Source organism: Panthera tigris, chromosome B4 (assembly GCF_018350195.1).
Source record: "Panthera tigris isolate Pti1 chromosome B4, P.tigris_Pti1_mat1.1, whole genome shotgun sequence".
Taxonomy (NCBI): domain Eukaryota; kingdom Metazoa; phylum Chordata; class Mammalia; order Carnivora; family Felidae; genus Panthera; species Panthera tigris.
The window spans coordinates 42,230,149-42,245,761 of record NC_056666.1 but is presented as its reverse complement, the minus strand read 5'-3'; the positions used below and the strand labels follow the sequence as shown (position 1 = coordinate 42,245,761).

The following is a 15,613-nucleotide window of genomic DNA, read 5'->3' as shown; positions in this document are numbered from 1 at the left end:
CATGAGATCATGACCTGACCCGAAATCAAGCGTCTGACACTTAACCAACTGAGCCAATCACCTCGTTTTGAAAACATGGTGCTTGTTTTTCTCCATAGTACATGAAGGGAAAGAAAGATAAACACAGAGGAACTTACACCTCAAGAGTAAGGCAACTGAGGCAGGAAAAGGGGAGACCTTGATTTCGATTTCTTTCCTTTTCCTGGTTTCTACTTGCTCTCCTCTCAGGCAACTTCTAGGTCCAGAGCAAGCAGCATGCAAAACAACTCCTATTTGCCTGTGAAGGGAAGGAAATGCTTCCTTTACCCTTCAAGGTCTTCCAGCTGGACTAAGAGTTAAATTTACAGGAGACAGATTAACCAGAGGGAAAAAAACTCCAAAGTTTTCTTAGGTGCACACAGAGGCCCCATGATGAAACTGAGACCTCAAACAATAACAAAGGTAGGCAGTTTTTACACTGTTTAGACAAAGAGACAAAAAATCTGAGGAATTGACAGGGCAAACTGGGAGCTTCAATTAGTAAGGAATTTTAAACAGAATTGGGGTGGGGGGAGGGGGGTAGTAAATTAGTACAAAGTAACAAAGGTTGTTTATACAGTCTTCTGGGCTCTAAATTTCCTACCTCTGGCGATAAGGATGTCTCCTTACCTCCTGGTACAGGGAAGCTACCTTTGACATGGGAGATTTATTTTCTGCTTTCAGGGAGACAGAGGAATGTCTGAGTGACCTTCTTGCATAGGCTTTCTTAAGTAAGGTTTCGTTTTTTTTTCCCTTAAGTCACTTTTATTTAAAATAATCAATATGTTGAAGTGACACGTTTGGGGGCAACCTGCCCTTGGCCCTTATACCTGCAACTTGCGTTTCCTCCATTTCCTTATAAAAGTTTATTCTCTTCTTTGATGCTCTCCACTCCCAATCATGCCACACCTTCCCAGCATCTACCCCCCCCCCCGCCCTTTTTAAAGTTTATTTATTTATTTGCAAAGAGAGAGAGCATGAGCAGGGGAGAGGCAGAGAGAGAGAATCCCAACCAGGCTGTGCACTGTCAGCCCTGAGCCAGACGCTGGCTGCCCCCTCGAACTCACAAACCCTGAGATCATGACCTGACCTAAGATCCAGTCAGACGCTTAACCGACTGAGCCACCCAGGCGACCCCACGACTCAGCATCTTCATCAGTTCAAAATCATTGCTCTCCTCGGACGGACTCTTCTCATGGCAACTCAGTCCCCCTCCTCCCCTAACTGCTCTTTCTCCCTCCTTCTCACACACATTGGGCTGCCCGGTTTCCAGGTCGCCTCTTGCCCCAGCCTTGCACTCTGCTCAGTCTTTTTTCTCCTGAGCTCTCCCTGCCCCTTTCCACTTTCATTCTTTTCATTGCATTCCCTCCTTGACCAAAACTGGCCCAAGAGCAGACACCGAGGAAAGCCCTGTGTACGGGGGATTCTGGGGCCGGGCCCCTCCGCCGGGATTCCCAGGTCTTGGGCGGGGACAGGATGAGCCGCGCCGAGAGCGCGCCGCGGGCGCCGTGCCACCCCGCACGTCCCCTGCAGTGACGAGAAGGTGACGCTGAGCTCCGAGCCCGCCACCCGCCGCGCCCGCCCTTCCGCTCCGCCGCGCAGCTGCGCGAAGCCCCGAGGGGCACGCAGGCCTGCCCACCCCACTGGCCAAAGTTGCAATTTCCAGGAACTCGAGGCATCTCTAGAGAGATGCAAAAGGTTAGACAAGAGTTCTGCCTCCAGGGCAGGTGTTTCTGTTCTGCACAACTAATCCCCAAACATCCCTTTCAGCATCACTGAGCAGGGTCAGTCTGCAAGCCCCCATTCCTCCGTTTTGCCCCGACAACCATGTCTGTTTAGCCCCATGTCTGGTTTGGTCTTTTCATTTTTTCTGCTCTTTTCTCACCTCTGATCCCCTCTTCTCTATGTAGGTTCCACATTTCACACTTCTCCTGATCTCGCATCTTTACAGATTCTTAATGCCCCTGCAGCATTTTGATTCTATGTTTAAAAGTCAGTTTTACGTATAAAATACATACAATTCATACACTTTAGGTGCACAGATCATGACTTCTGACAGATATACACACCCATGCAAACACTGATCCACAGATTTGTATCTCAGAAAGTTCCCTTAGCATCCTGATTCTGGGTGTGGTTACTGTGTCATTTTTCAGACGCACCTTATATTTCTCCCCATGCATTACATTTATTAAGTAACTTCTATGAAACAGACACTGATGTTACAGAAAAAAAAAGAAAGAAACTAGAGCAACACAGTTTAAAAGGGAAAGGACATATCATACAACTCATGGTTTCTGTTATCTCTCCACTCATATATTTCTGATAATCTCTCCTTTTTAGACCCGCAGACAACTTGGTCACCTGATTAATCCTCTGAGAAATAGATTTCTTTTTTTTGAAAGTTTTCTTTTTACCTAAGCTAGGCTGAGGGTGAATAAAACACAGCAGAATCGTTGCTGAGGAAAGGAGGGCGGGAGAGGACTATGCAAGGGAGATTTCCCCAGAAGTGGGAATGCCACAGGCACATTTCAAAAACAAGTCAAGTCTGGGAATACAGCTGTAAAAGCTACTGGAAGTCTCCTTGGCAAGGGGCACCGGATGTGAGTCCCTGGAATAGACTCTTAAAAGGAAGCGTCAGCATGGACCATTCAGTTTAATGAGACACATGAGAAAAGATGCCAAAGTAGGCTACTGATGGGACAGACACAAAGAAAAAGTGAAGACCACTCCTCCCCTCCCCCTGCAGCACACATGAGGGGTGTGCTGGGGGCCGGGGGGGGGGGGGCGGGTAGGGGAAAAGCCAATCTAAGAAAAGTAGGCCTACCGGCACCAAGATGAAAAATAAGAAAAGGAACAATAAAAACAAAGATTTGTTGCAATGTTGATGTAAACCTGGCCCTCTTCCTGACCAAGTGACAAAGGGTTTCCACTTCCCTTTACTGTCATATATTACTCAAGTCTAGAAAGCAAGATATCTGAACAAGGAGATGACCTCTAAATCCACATATTAGGTGTTCAAGTCACAAAGCCAAGCCTGATAATGTTGGGGCTGTTAGAAAAATTTCAAGAACAAGAATGTGTTTTCTAGTGGGGTCAGAACTGAGGGTGAGTTCTTTCTTTATGCCTTCTTTTTTTCTTTTTTACATATAATAAAGCAGGTAAAAATGCACTAATGTTAAGTACATTACACCCAGTACAGCTGGGTGAATATTTACGTCCATATTCACCTGTATAACCGCTGTCCAGATCGAGATCTAGATTCTAGACCACTTCTAGCTCCCCATGTTTCCTTGCATCTCTTCCAGTCTATAGTCTCCCTTTCCGGAGGTAACCACTATACTTACTTCTACCATCATCAATTCATTTTGTTGTTCTTTTTTTAATTTATTAAAAAAATTTTTTTAATGTTTATTTTTGAAAGAGAAAGAGAGAGAGAGAGTGGAGGAGGGGCAGAGAGAGAGGGAGACACAGAATCCAAAGCAGGCTCCGGGCTCTGAGCTGTCAGCACTGAGCCCAACACAGGGCTCAAACCCACGGACTGTGAGATCATGACCTGAGCTGAAGTCAGACACTTAACCGACTGAGCCACCCAGGCGCCCGGAAATAGGGAAAATTTAAACATCCAATTTAAAGTCATAAAATTAATACATTGTAAATTAGGACTAGAAACCACATTTTCTTAGTCAAATTCATTTTTCTTTTTATAGTCCTCTTATTTCACTAGCCTCGTGTAAACAGAGAGATCACCCCAATGTCCACTCTGCCCTGGACTGTCCCAGTTTTGGCACTGAAAGGCCGTGAGCAAACGGGGATTGTCCGTCACTCTACAGAGCAAAGAAAGCTGTCAAATGGGTATCACAGCTTGCAAATAAATGGGCAGGAAAAAACAAAACCTGAGTTAGCTCATCTGTGCTTTTCCATTCCCCAAGAAAAAGATACTTTTAATCCAAGAGTAAGGCGATATCCACACGTTTATGTACTCTGTATGTCAACTGTATTCTTTGACTTTGGAATCCATCTACACCAGTGCTACTCACAGGTGATCAAGGGATGGGCTACATCGTCTCCAGGGAGCCTGTTAGAAATACAACTTCATACCCCTTCCACCATCCCTCCCTCCAGCCCCAGGACAACACCATCCCAGTCTCTAAGGGTGGGGCTCAAAAATTTGTCACCACAGGTGTCACTTTTATCTTTTAACAAGCTCTCCAGGTTAAGGTCAAGGGAAGCAAGTGGGAAAAAGGAGCTTAAAGTTTGAGATACACCGATCTAGCCAATTTCCTTTACAGATACACAGATAACTACTCGGTTTTAAAGATCACTGGAAAGAAGGACTCCATTACTTCACTTTCCTTATGGAAAACAAATCCTGTGGTTTGTGAAACCTTCTTTCTTACTTAATAAACCTCTTGTCTAACATTCTGGTCCTACACGAGAGTGCACAGTATCATTAAATAGATTTTTCTGTCCTTTTCTAAAGCCACTCCAAGTGTTCTTTATTATCACTTAACGATCACTTAATGTCCAGAAGGAATCCTTGTCAAAAGCTGTAGGACCTCAAAAGAACCACCTTGCAGTTCCAACGTGAATACTCGTGAATCTTTAAGAAAATCACTAGTCAAGTTATAACGTATCAGACACTATAACTGTATAAGAATTATGAAGCCTAGAAACAGAGAAAGAAAGAATAGTTCATCTGGATCACAGGAGAAGGAAAAACAGATGACAGCTTGGCATAAATAGGAGGAATCTGCTGAATGAATATGCTAACAGGGGCTGGGGTCAGGCCCCCCAATTTGTGTTCCCTTAAGGTTTTGTGTGACTTGGCTGCAATCCATCTACATGGTTTGTTTCTATTCTGTTCCAGGACAGAAGGTTGCCCTCAACTCCAATCCAGCTTCTCATTGTCCATTTATTCTAGGCTCTCTCTTACTTCCCTTTCCCCTCATTCTTCCCCAGGGAGAGGTTGCCATGGAGATGAAATCATAGTAAGCCAGTTGGTAAGAAAGGCAGTGACAGAAGCGGAATGGGAGAGAGTGCATAGAGAAAAATAAAAGATTAAGGCAAAAGGAAAAGACATAGGCACAGATAAGACCTGATACCGTCCAAGGAGGAACTGCACAGGTGATAAGATGCCATAAACAACTTACTTATGGAAATGGGTGGAGACATACTGCCCAGTAAAAGGCACACAGTGGAGGTTCTAAGGCAACAGACATAAGCAAACCCAGGGACCTGAAATATACATAGACACACAGGAGGGGAGGAGACACACAGTCAGGGGTTGAACCAGATCATACAGGATTCTGGTGAAAACAGCTTCGCACAGAACTTTGCCGTGAACAGCAACAATTCCAAGAAAACGTTTATTTATCCTTATATGTAACCTCTTTGAGTCATTCCTATTTCCAACGAAGGGACCAGTGGGAGGTTATACAGAGGACACCCTTACTTCTATGTTGTTTTTCACTTCCTTTTCTTGCCTGCACACAGAAAGGACCTCCCAAAGACAACCAAAGGCTGGGCTCTTTCTCTTAGACATAACCCTTTTAGTCTCTTGACTATTCTTCCTCCCATCTTTTCAATATTTGGATCTCAAATATTTGGACCTCAAATTTTCTACAATTCCTTCTCTTTCTTGCTCTCTTTTCTTTTCTTTGCATTTATCCCAGGTTATAAGCCATCTTCTTAATGCTCCTTTTGTCTAGCCCACCCTCTTTTCCAATATCTCCCTTCACCTAAAGTCAGACTTGTCCCCACACCCTAGCCAGAAACTTGGCCTCTTCCAATTTCACTCTACTTTTTCGCCCATTAGCTGCATTCTTACTTGGACCTCTCCATCTTTGGATAAGACAACATCTAATAAAAACAGTAAGAAACAATGGTTTTCTAAATACAGAAAAATTTCAATGAGTTTTTTTTTTAAATGCAATGTTGAGAAAAATGAAGATATACACATAAACATGTATTGAGAGAGCCTACAAAATGCACGGCTGAGTAATGCAGAAGACCCAAAGTGCCCCCCTTCCCCCCACAAGTTGATTACGATCTGGCCACGGAGGGGACAAGATAAAAAAAGTTCTGAAGGAAGCCAAAGGATTCTGTTTGTGCGGGAAGAATCGAGAAAGTCTTCATGGAGTCAGAATTTGGAGTAGATCTTGAAAGACGAGTAAGGTAAGAGACAGGTAGACATGAGAGAAGGGCGTTTTGGGAAAATGGAATGGCCTTGGCAGAGGTATGGTGGTAGGAAGCTGGTGTGGAAGGTTGGGTAATAGTGCTTCGACCAGTTGAGCTGAAGAGCAGGATGCCTATAGGAGTCTAGTGAGAGAGAATGCTGGAAAAGCAAGTTCAGGCTACGCTGCTGGAGTCTTTGAATACCAGACATGCTATTTTGACTGTAAGCCCTTGGGTGTGGAATGAAGGAAAATCTTATTGCATTTTTTCCTTTTTTTTTTTTTTTTTTTTTTTTACAACACTACCTGTACTCCGGAGATACCAGACTTATCACCTTTTTTTTTTATTTATTTAAAAAAAAATTTTTTTTCAATGTTTATTTTTGAGACAGAGAGAGACAGAGCATGAACGGGGGAGGGTTAGAGAAAGGGAGACACAGAATCCGAAGCAGACTCCACGGTCTAAGCTGTCAGCACAAAGCCCGACGCGGGATGAATTCACGGACGGGGAGATCATGACCCGAGCCGAAGTCGGACGCTTCACCGACTGAGCCACCCAGGCGCCCCACTTGTCACTTTTATCTTATATGCTTTGTCCCAACTAAAATATGGTCTCCTCATTCTGTTGCTTTTTCTAATCTCTTCTTTCCATTGCTTCTCTCAACCCCACCCCTGAACTCCAAATTCCGTTGTTTCATTTCACTTTCCTGTCCATTGTTGCAATCAGAAGGCTTTCTGGATAGAAACCAACCTGGGGTGGTTTTGCATTTTCTGTAAACAATCTTCTCTCAGTGCTATTTTCAGAGCAAAGACAAGGTTGAACATTAGAAAATCCAGGTAGTAGTTCAGTCTATGGTAGTGACCTGCTGTGCTCCCACCATCTAGGAATTAATAAAGTCATTCAACCTGTGTCTTGGGCCTCTCATTCTAAAAGATGGTCCAAGCTGTTTTATTCTCTGCAATCTCAAGAGTTCCACAAATAGACACCCTATACAAATATTTAGTGGCTTATTACCATGGAAGAAAGGTGGTAAGTTATAGGACTATTTTGACTATTAATGGGGTATTCACTTATCATTCCTCTTTCAAATATACACTTGAAATTTCCATATTTTTAGAAGCTTCCTTGGTTCATTAAGGTACCTGGTACATATAGACACATTCAATAAATATCTGAATGAATGAATGAATGAATGAACTTCCAGCTCTAAACACAAAGATACTGGGGAAGGATGACTTTTGCCACTAGATTCTGAGTGGTAACACAGGTGTAATTTGAAAATTTAGAAGCATCCAAAAAGAACTACCTGGCTGTTGTCTTAGGGTATGGCTGAGGAAAGAATTTATTTCTTCCCTTTGACTTAAAAAAATTGTTTTTAAATGTTTATTTCTGAGAGAGAGACAGAGAGAGAGAGACAGAGACAGAGTGTGAGCGGGGAAGGGGCAGAGAGAGAGAGACACAGAATCTGAGGCAGGCTCCAGCCTCCGAGCTGTCAGCACAGAGCCCGACATAGAGTTGGAACTCACAGACCGTGAGATCACGACCTGAGCTGAAGTCAGACGCTTAATCGACTGAGCCACCCAGGCATCCCTTCCCTTTGACTTTTTAGTTTCGATTCAGCCCTGCTCCTTTCAGGTACTCAGAGAATGAAGAATTTACTCTTGTCTCATTATTCCCCCTTTGATCTTGACACCTGCAGTCAATACCAAGAAACAAAACAGCCCCAGGAAGACTGGCATGTTCCCACAGCGGAGGACATGCACCCAACTGCATTCTTCTGTCTCCCACACCTCTACCTCTAAGTACAACCAGTGACAGGACACTGACTTCTGCCGCCGTCTGACTCCCTGGTAACAAACTAGTGAGTAGTAAGTAGTAAAGCCACATCCCAAAATAGCTGCATGCCTCACTGGGGCACCCGAAAGATAAGGAGAACAAAGCCTCTAGTTCAAGTTGTATTCTATTTATCTAATATTAAGAGATGACAGAAGAAAAGCAGGGTGATTCCTCTTCTCAAGAAACACGACCTTTCTCCCGGAAAAAATGAACAAAGTATGGACCAGAGAAAGTAAAGGCCAGAAAGGGCAAGGAGAAAAGTGAGAGTGTAATTTTGCCTTAAATAAATGCACATAGAAATGCCCAGATTTGATCACTGACCACCTGTTAATATTCTAACAATTGCGGAGACTGAGAGAGGTGCCAAAAAAAATTGGAGGGGCGCCTGGCTGGCACAGTGGGAAGAGCACGTGACTCTTGATCTCGGGGTCGTGAGTTCGAGCCCCACGTTGGGAGTAGAGATTACTAAAAAAAATGAAAAAGTGAACTTAAAAAACAAAAGAAATTGGAGTTATGAATTTTTTTTCAGTGAAAAAGGGTGGGGCTTCATTATTTTCCCCTTCAATTCTAGAAAGATTACTAACAGATAGTTGCATGCAACAAAAGGAAGGAGTACTAATTAATTGGATGCAGAATTAATTTAAGTTTAAGTACATCGTGTCAGTTTTTTTACCGAAGGTTTTCCTAACCGTTTTTCCAATAAGGTTATTTAAAAAAATTCAGAGAAATACCACAGACCAGCATTTCTAAATCTAGGTACTATTCTGGGCTTTGTCTTTGGGGCAGTTCTGTGCATTGTATGATGTTTACTAGAATCCTTGGTTTCTGCCCACTAGATACCGGTAACATTCTCTTTGCCACAGTAACAGCAACCAAATATGTCTGCAGAAAATACCAAATGTCCCTGGGGAGCAAAGTCGCTGATGAGTGAGAACCATTCCCTTGGAAAATATCTAATGAGATCCTTGGGTGAAAGACCTCACCTATCTGGAACTCAATTATTTGGAATACTAACTTATTTTATTTTATTATTACTTTTTAATGTTTCTTTTTCGAGAGAGAGACAGAGCACAAGCAGGGGTGGGGCAGAAAGAGAAGGAGGCACAGAATCGGAAGCAGGCTCCAGGCTCTGAGCTATCAGCACAGAGCCCAATGCAGGGCTCAAACTCACGAACCATGAGATCATGACCCAAGCTGAAGAAGTCGGATGCTTAACCTTAAGCCTGTGCCACCCAGGCACCCCTCTCTCTTTTTAGATTACTAGAAAACATTGCAAACATACAATGCAAAATGTTAATATCTGATACAGAGCATAAGTTTTTTTACCTGATGTCCAAAGCGGCAACATATTAGAAGAAAATTAGAAGAGATGTCTTATGCCACAGGAGGGGACCCTAACACACTAATGACAGCAAGAAAAGAAAGAGACAAATTATAAAAAGTGACCAAACATATTTAAAAATTTTTTTAATGTTTATTTTTTGAGAGTGTAAGTGGGGAGGGGCAGACAGAAAGGTGGACAGAGGAACCGAAGTGGGTTCTGTGTTAACAGCGGCGAGCTTAGTGTGGGGCTCAAACTCACGAACCGTGAGATCACGACCTGAGCCGAAGTTGGATGATCAACCAATGGAGCCACCCAGGTGCCCCATAAACGTATTTTTAAAAAGATTTTATTTGGGGGGCGCCTGGGTGGCTCAGTCGGTTGAGCGTCCTACTTCAGCTCAGGTCATGATCTCACAGTTTGGGAGTTCGAGCCCCACGTCGGGCTCTGTGCTGGCAGCTCAGAGCCTGGAGCCTGCTTCGGATTCTGTGTCTCCCTCTCTCTCTGCCCATCCCCTGCTCATGCTCTGTCTCTCTCAGTCTCAAAACTAAATAAAAACATTTTTTTTTTAATTAAAAAAAAAAAAAGATTTTATTTTTAAGTAATCTCTCTACCCAACATGGGGCTTGAATTCACAACCCGTAGATCAAGAGTTGAGGGCCCTTCCAACTGAGCTAGCCAGGGGCCCCAAATGTAGTTTTGAAAGAATAACAAGTCAGAAAGCTATTGGTCCTATGTTTGGGATATGTTATCCAGGTCACTTTAAGTCCCTTGGCATCCTACTTCACAAAAGGTGTGACCAGGATGATGAAGTATTTGGAAACAAGGTAATGAAGAGAAGCTGAGGGAAACTAGGGTTATTTAGCTTAGAGATGAAGACGATGGGTAGAACATGAACGTCGTCTCCAAATATTTGGTGTGCTTCCCCAAATATGTACTTTTCAGTATCCCGAGAGAAGTAGGCATCACGTTTATATTACAAATATCATAGAAATAACTTTCTAGTAATTAGAGCTATTGAAAATATAATGAGCTGCTTTGTAACTGTAAGGCAGTAAGTTTCTCATTACTGACTTGCCTCCTGATTTCCAAAGTCATGAATCTATTGCCTGTCTTCTCTCTCTTACCTGAGAGAGCAACTTGAGCTAAGCGTAGCCAAAATAGGAATACTGATTCCTCTTCCAAATCTCCAAATGTTTTCCTTCCTTAGCCTTCTCCATCTTAGTAAACATGATCACCATTGCCCTATGGCAAAAGCCAAATTGCTAGGGGCTATTCAGGATTTCCCTCCTTCTCACACCTTCCACCTTTCATACAATGGCAAGTATTGTCAGCTTTACCTCCCAAATATCCCAGATTTCTTCTACTCTCCCATCTCCACTGCACCACCCTTGTGAAAACCATCATAATTTGTCACTTGCTCTATTGCAATAAGTCCTTCTCCTTTTTTAAAGATTTTATTTAGGGGCGCCTGGGTGGCTTGGTCGGTTAAGCGTCTGACTTCAGCTCAGGTCATGATCTCATGGTCCGTGAGTTCGAGCCCCGCGTCGGGCTCTGTGCTGACAGCTCAGAGCCTGGAGCCTGTTTCAGATTCTGTGTCTCCCTCTCTCTGACCCTCCCCCGTTCATGCTCTGTCTCTCTCTGTCTCAAAAATAAATAAACGTTAAAAAAAATTAAAAAAAAATAAATAAAGATTTTATTTACTTTTTAAAAGTAATCTCTACACCTAATGTGGGGCTCAAACTTATGGTCCATGATCCAGGACACTGTTCCATCCATTATTCCCCTTTCTGCCTTAAATTTCTCACCTTCTGCATGTCCTTTCCTACTACCAATGAAAGTCTAAAAATTCTTTTATTTTAACATTTATTTATTATTGAGAGACAGAGAGAGTCAGAGCATGAGCATGGGAGGAGCAAAGAGAGAGGGAGAGGCAGAATCCGAAGCAGTCTCCAGGCTCCGAGCTGCCAGCACAGAACCCGACGCGGGGTTCGAACTCCCAAACCGCGAGATCATGACCTGAGCTGAAGTCGGACACCCAACCGACTAAGCCACCCAGGTGCCCCATTACCAATGAAATTCTAAAGTACCCGCTCCTGAAATACTCTCATCCTTCCTATACCTCATCTTCTCTAGCGGACTCTGTCAAGGTACTCTCCATTGTCAAATTCCTCCAAAGAGGACTCTATACTTCCTGTTTCTATTTCTTTCTCTCCTATTCAGCATCAACATATATCAGAATAGCTAGTGGTCCGCATAGAAGTTCGGACCTCTGTATGAAATTACACACCTGCTACTTAGCGATATCTTTGGTATGACTGAAACTTATTTATTTTATGGAAATAGGCTATGGCCTGTGCCTATGGCGACATACTTGTGAGAAGGTATGGTTTCCTTCAAAGAAGTAGACGTTCTTTTATCTGGAGAAAAGAGGTTAAGTCCAGAAAAAGGAAGCCAGAGCTCTTACACATATGTACGAGGAAACTGGACCTCGTTCCCTGAGACTTTGAGTTTGATGTGTTTGAGGACCCTCCCAAGAGGTACAAGGGACAGTTGGCCTCTGATAAATGGAACGAGGCCAAGAGCTTCTCAGGAAGATAAGTCTTCAGTGAACCACTTCACTGAAAGAGAAGTATGTATTAAAAAAATTTTTTTAAGGTTTATTTTTTGAGAGAGAGAGAGAGACAGATCGTGAGTGGGGGAGGGGCAGAGAGAGAGGGAGACCCCGAATCGGAAGCAGGCTCCAGGCTCTGAACTGTCAGCACAGAGCCCGATGCAGGGCTCGAACTCACTAGTCAAGAGAACATGACCTGAGCCCAAGTCAGCCGCTTAACTGACTGAGCCACCCAGGCACCCCGAGAGAAATATCTATTAATCGTAAGTTGCAATCTTCTTTTTTTCTTTTTTTTGTTCCTAGTCTTTGGAAAGTCTTGCTTTCCAAGGCTTATCTGAGCTGTTTTAAGTTTTGGAGTATAGGGACAGGATTAGAGCAAAAGAAAAGCACTCTGCCCTCCTTGTGGTAGGTACAGTCTTTAGCAATAATTTCCAAAGGAAAAAACTTTTTTTGCTTGAAGGTTCAAGCACTCTTCCCCACATTCCACTGCAACCTCTCTGTTGAAGCTTCAGGTGCAAAAGACACGAATAACCTAATGTAAAACCAGTGGCCTTCTTAGCTATCGTCCAATGCATACTCTTTTCATCATTAAAAAAAAAAAGATTATTTATTTAATTTTATTTTTAGGTTTATTTATTTAGAGAGAGGACAGGAGGGGCAGAGAGAGAGAGAGAGAAGAGAGAGAGAGAGAGAGAGAGAGAGAGAGAAGAAATCCCAAGCAGGCTCCACACTGTCAGCGCAGAGCCTCATGTGGGGCTTGAACTCACGAATCGTGAGATCATGACCCGAGCAGAAACCAAGAGTCAGACGTTTAACTGACTGAGCCACCCAGGCGCCCCTAATGTCTATTTATTTTTGAGAGAGAGAGAGTGCACAAGCTGGGGAGGGGCAGAGAGAGAGGGAGACAGAGGATATGAAGCAGGCTCTACATTGTCAGTTCAGAGCCCAACACGGGGCTCAAACTCACAAACCGTGAGATCATGACCTGAGCCAAAGTCCGATGCTCCACTGACTGAGCCACCCAGGTGCCTCCTTCTTTTCATCATTTAAACTGTTAATGAGCCCCCCCCTCCCCAACCTCAATCTCTCTCAGCTCCCACACCATTTTCTAGGTAGTCTTCAACTTTTCTAATTTCCACTTTTTTTCTTTCTCCATTGGGCTCTTCTTCAATGACTCTTAAACATCAGGTTCATCTTTGAACCGATTCTCAAGTGGTCTCAACCTCACTCACAGAAGGGACTTCAAAATTTGGCTTTTACTCCAAACATTCTTTTGATTTCCATAGCAAATTTATAATTGCCTGCTGTGAATCTCCACCTGGATACCCTATAAGTACCTCAAGTTCAGTATGCTCAAAACAGATCTTCCAAATCTGCTTCTGCTTTTCCTCCCCTAATTGATTTCTCCACTTTGATTAATGAAGTTACCATTAATGGTTAATGAAGTTAATTTTAGTTCTTAAACTAAAATTTCTGACGTTTCTGTCTCCTTCACTTTCCAACTGTCAAGTACTTTTAAGTCTGCTTTAAAAAAATGTCCCTAGGGGCTCCTGGGTGGCTCAGTTTGTTAAACACCTAATTTCCACTCAAGTCATGATCTTGCGGTTCATGAGTTCGAGCCCCACGTCAGGCTCTGTGCTGACAGCTCAGAGCCTGGAGCCTGCTTCGGATTCTGTGTCCCCCTCTCTCTCTACCCTTCCCCTGCTCATGTTCTGTTTCTCTCTCTCTTGGCAATATTAAAAAAAAAAAAAAAAAGAAAGAAAAAGTTTAAAAAAATGTCCCTCAATACTGGCCTAGTTATTGATAAGAGCAAAGTTTATTTTGAAAATGGTGCCGTTACAACTGGATATCCATGAACATAAAAATGAAGTTGAATCCCTTCCTCACTTAAAAATTAATTCAGAATGGTTCACAAATCTAAATATAAACACTTTTGACTTGGGTTAGACAAAGCTTTTTGTGTTATAATATCAGAAGTACAAGTAAGGAAAGAAAAATTTGATAAAGTGAACTGCATCAACATAAAACTTTTGTGTTTCAAAGAATACCATCAAAAACAAAACACCAAAGAATACCATCAAGAAAGTGAAAGAACAACCTATACAATGAGAAAATATAATTCATATATCTGATAAAGAACATAAACGGAATATACAAGAGATTACAACTCGGGGCACCTGGCAGGCTCAGTCAGTAGACCATGCGACTTGTGATCTCTTGGGGTTGTGACTTCAAGTCCCACATTGGGCACAGAGCTCACCAAAAAGAAAAAAAAGAAAAAGAAAAAAAAGAATTTACAACTCAACAAAAGATAATCCAGTTAAAAATGTGCAAAGGACTTGAACAGACATGCCTTCAAAGAAGATGCACCAATGGCCAATAAGCAAGAAACATCTTTAGTCTTTGAGGGAATGCAAATTAAAATCATATTGAGATGCCAATTTATATGCACTAGAACAGCTATAATAAAAATGACAAAATAACAATTGTTCCAAGGATATGGAGAAATGAGGATCCTTGCATATGGCTGGTGTATATGTAAAATGGTGCAGTGCTTTGGAAAATAATTAAATGCAGAATTACTGTATGACCTAGCAATTTCATTCCAATGTAAATACCCAAGTGAAGTGAAAACTTATATCCACATAAAAACTTGCACAAGAATGTTCATAACGGGCGTCTGAATGGCTCAGTTGGTTAAGTGTTTGGATCTCAGCTCAGCCATGATCTCATGGTTTGTGAGATTGAGACCCGCTGCAGGCTCTGTGCTGACAGCCCAGAGCCTGCTTGGGATTCTCCCTCTCCCCCTCTGCCCCGTTCCCTGCTTGCCATATACTCTCTCTCTCTCTCTCTCAAAATAAAAAAATATATAATAATGTTCATAACAGTATCATTCATAAGAGTCAAAAATGGAAAAAAAAAACCCAAGTGTTCATTAAGCGATCAATGGATAAACACATGCAGGATTATCATCGTATAATTAAATATTATTTGTCCACAGAAAGGAAAGAAGTACATGTTACAACATGGATGAGCCTTGAAATATGCTAAGTCAAAGAGGCCAGTCCCAAAAGGTCTTGTACTTTATGGTTCCATTCATGAAATGTCCAGTATGGGCAAATCTAGAGAGACAGAAAGTACCTTAGTGGTTGCCAAGGGCTGGGAGAGGTTAAGGAGGAATGCAGAAAGACTGCTAATGGTTGTGGGGCCCCTTTGGGGGTGATGAAATGTTCTCAGATTGATTAATGGTTGTGAATCTCTGGGAACATACTAAAAACCCTTGAATTGTAACACTTTTTTTTTAAGTAGGTGAATTATATGCTATGAACTGTATCTCAATCAAGCTGTTATATTTAAAAAAAAAAAAAGTCCCTCAAATCTGTCTTCTATTCCCCATGCTCATAGTCAGTCACTGCTTCAATTTGCAGTGAATACCAACTGGTCCCATTTTCTTCAATTTCCCCAGGTATAATCATATACTTCATTATCACTATAATCGCCTTTTTAAAATACAGATCTGTTCTCAGCAAAACCTGTAACATGCAAGTTATAAAGAGTAAACCTTATAAACATGACCACAGAAAATGAAAACTTTCCATTTTTTTTAAGTTTATTGATTTATTTTGGGAGGGGGTGAAAGCTGGAGA

General features: G+C 42.4%; 1 protein-coding gene across 6 annotated transcripts in view; it reads right to left on the bottom strand.

The window, feature by feature from the left end:
* The window catches only part of SLC2A3 (solute carrier family 2 member 3), an 89,096-nt gene that overhangs the window by 48,025 nt on the left and 25,458 nt on the right, over positions 1–15,613 (bottom strand). The gene's annotated exons all lie outside the window — the stretch shown is intronic.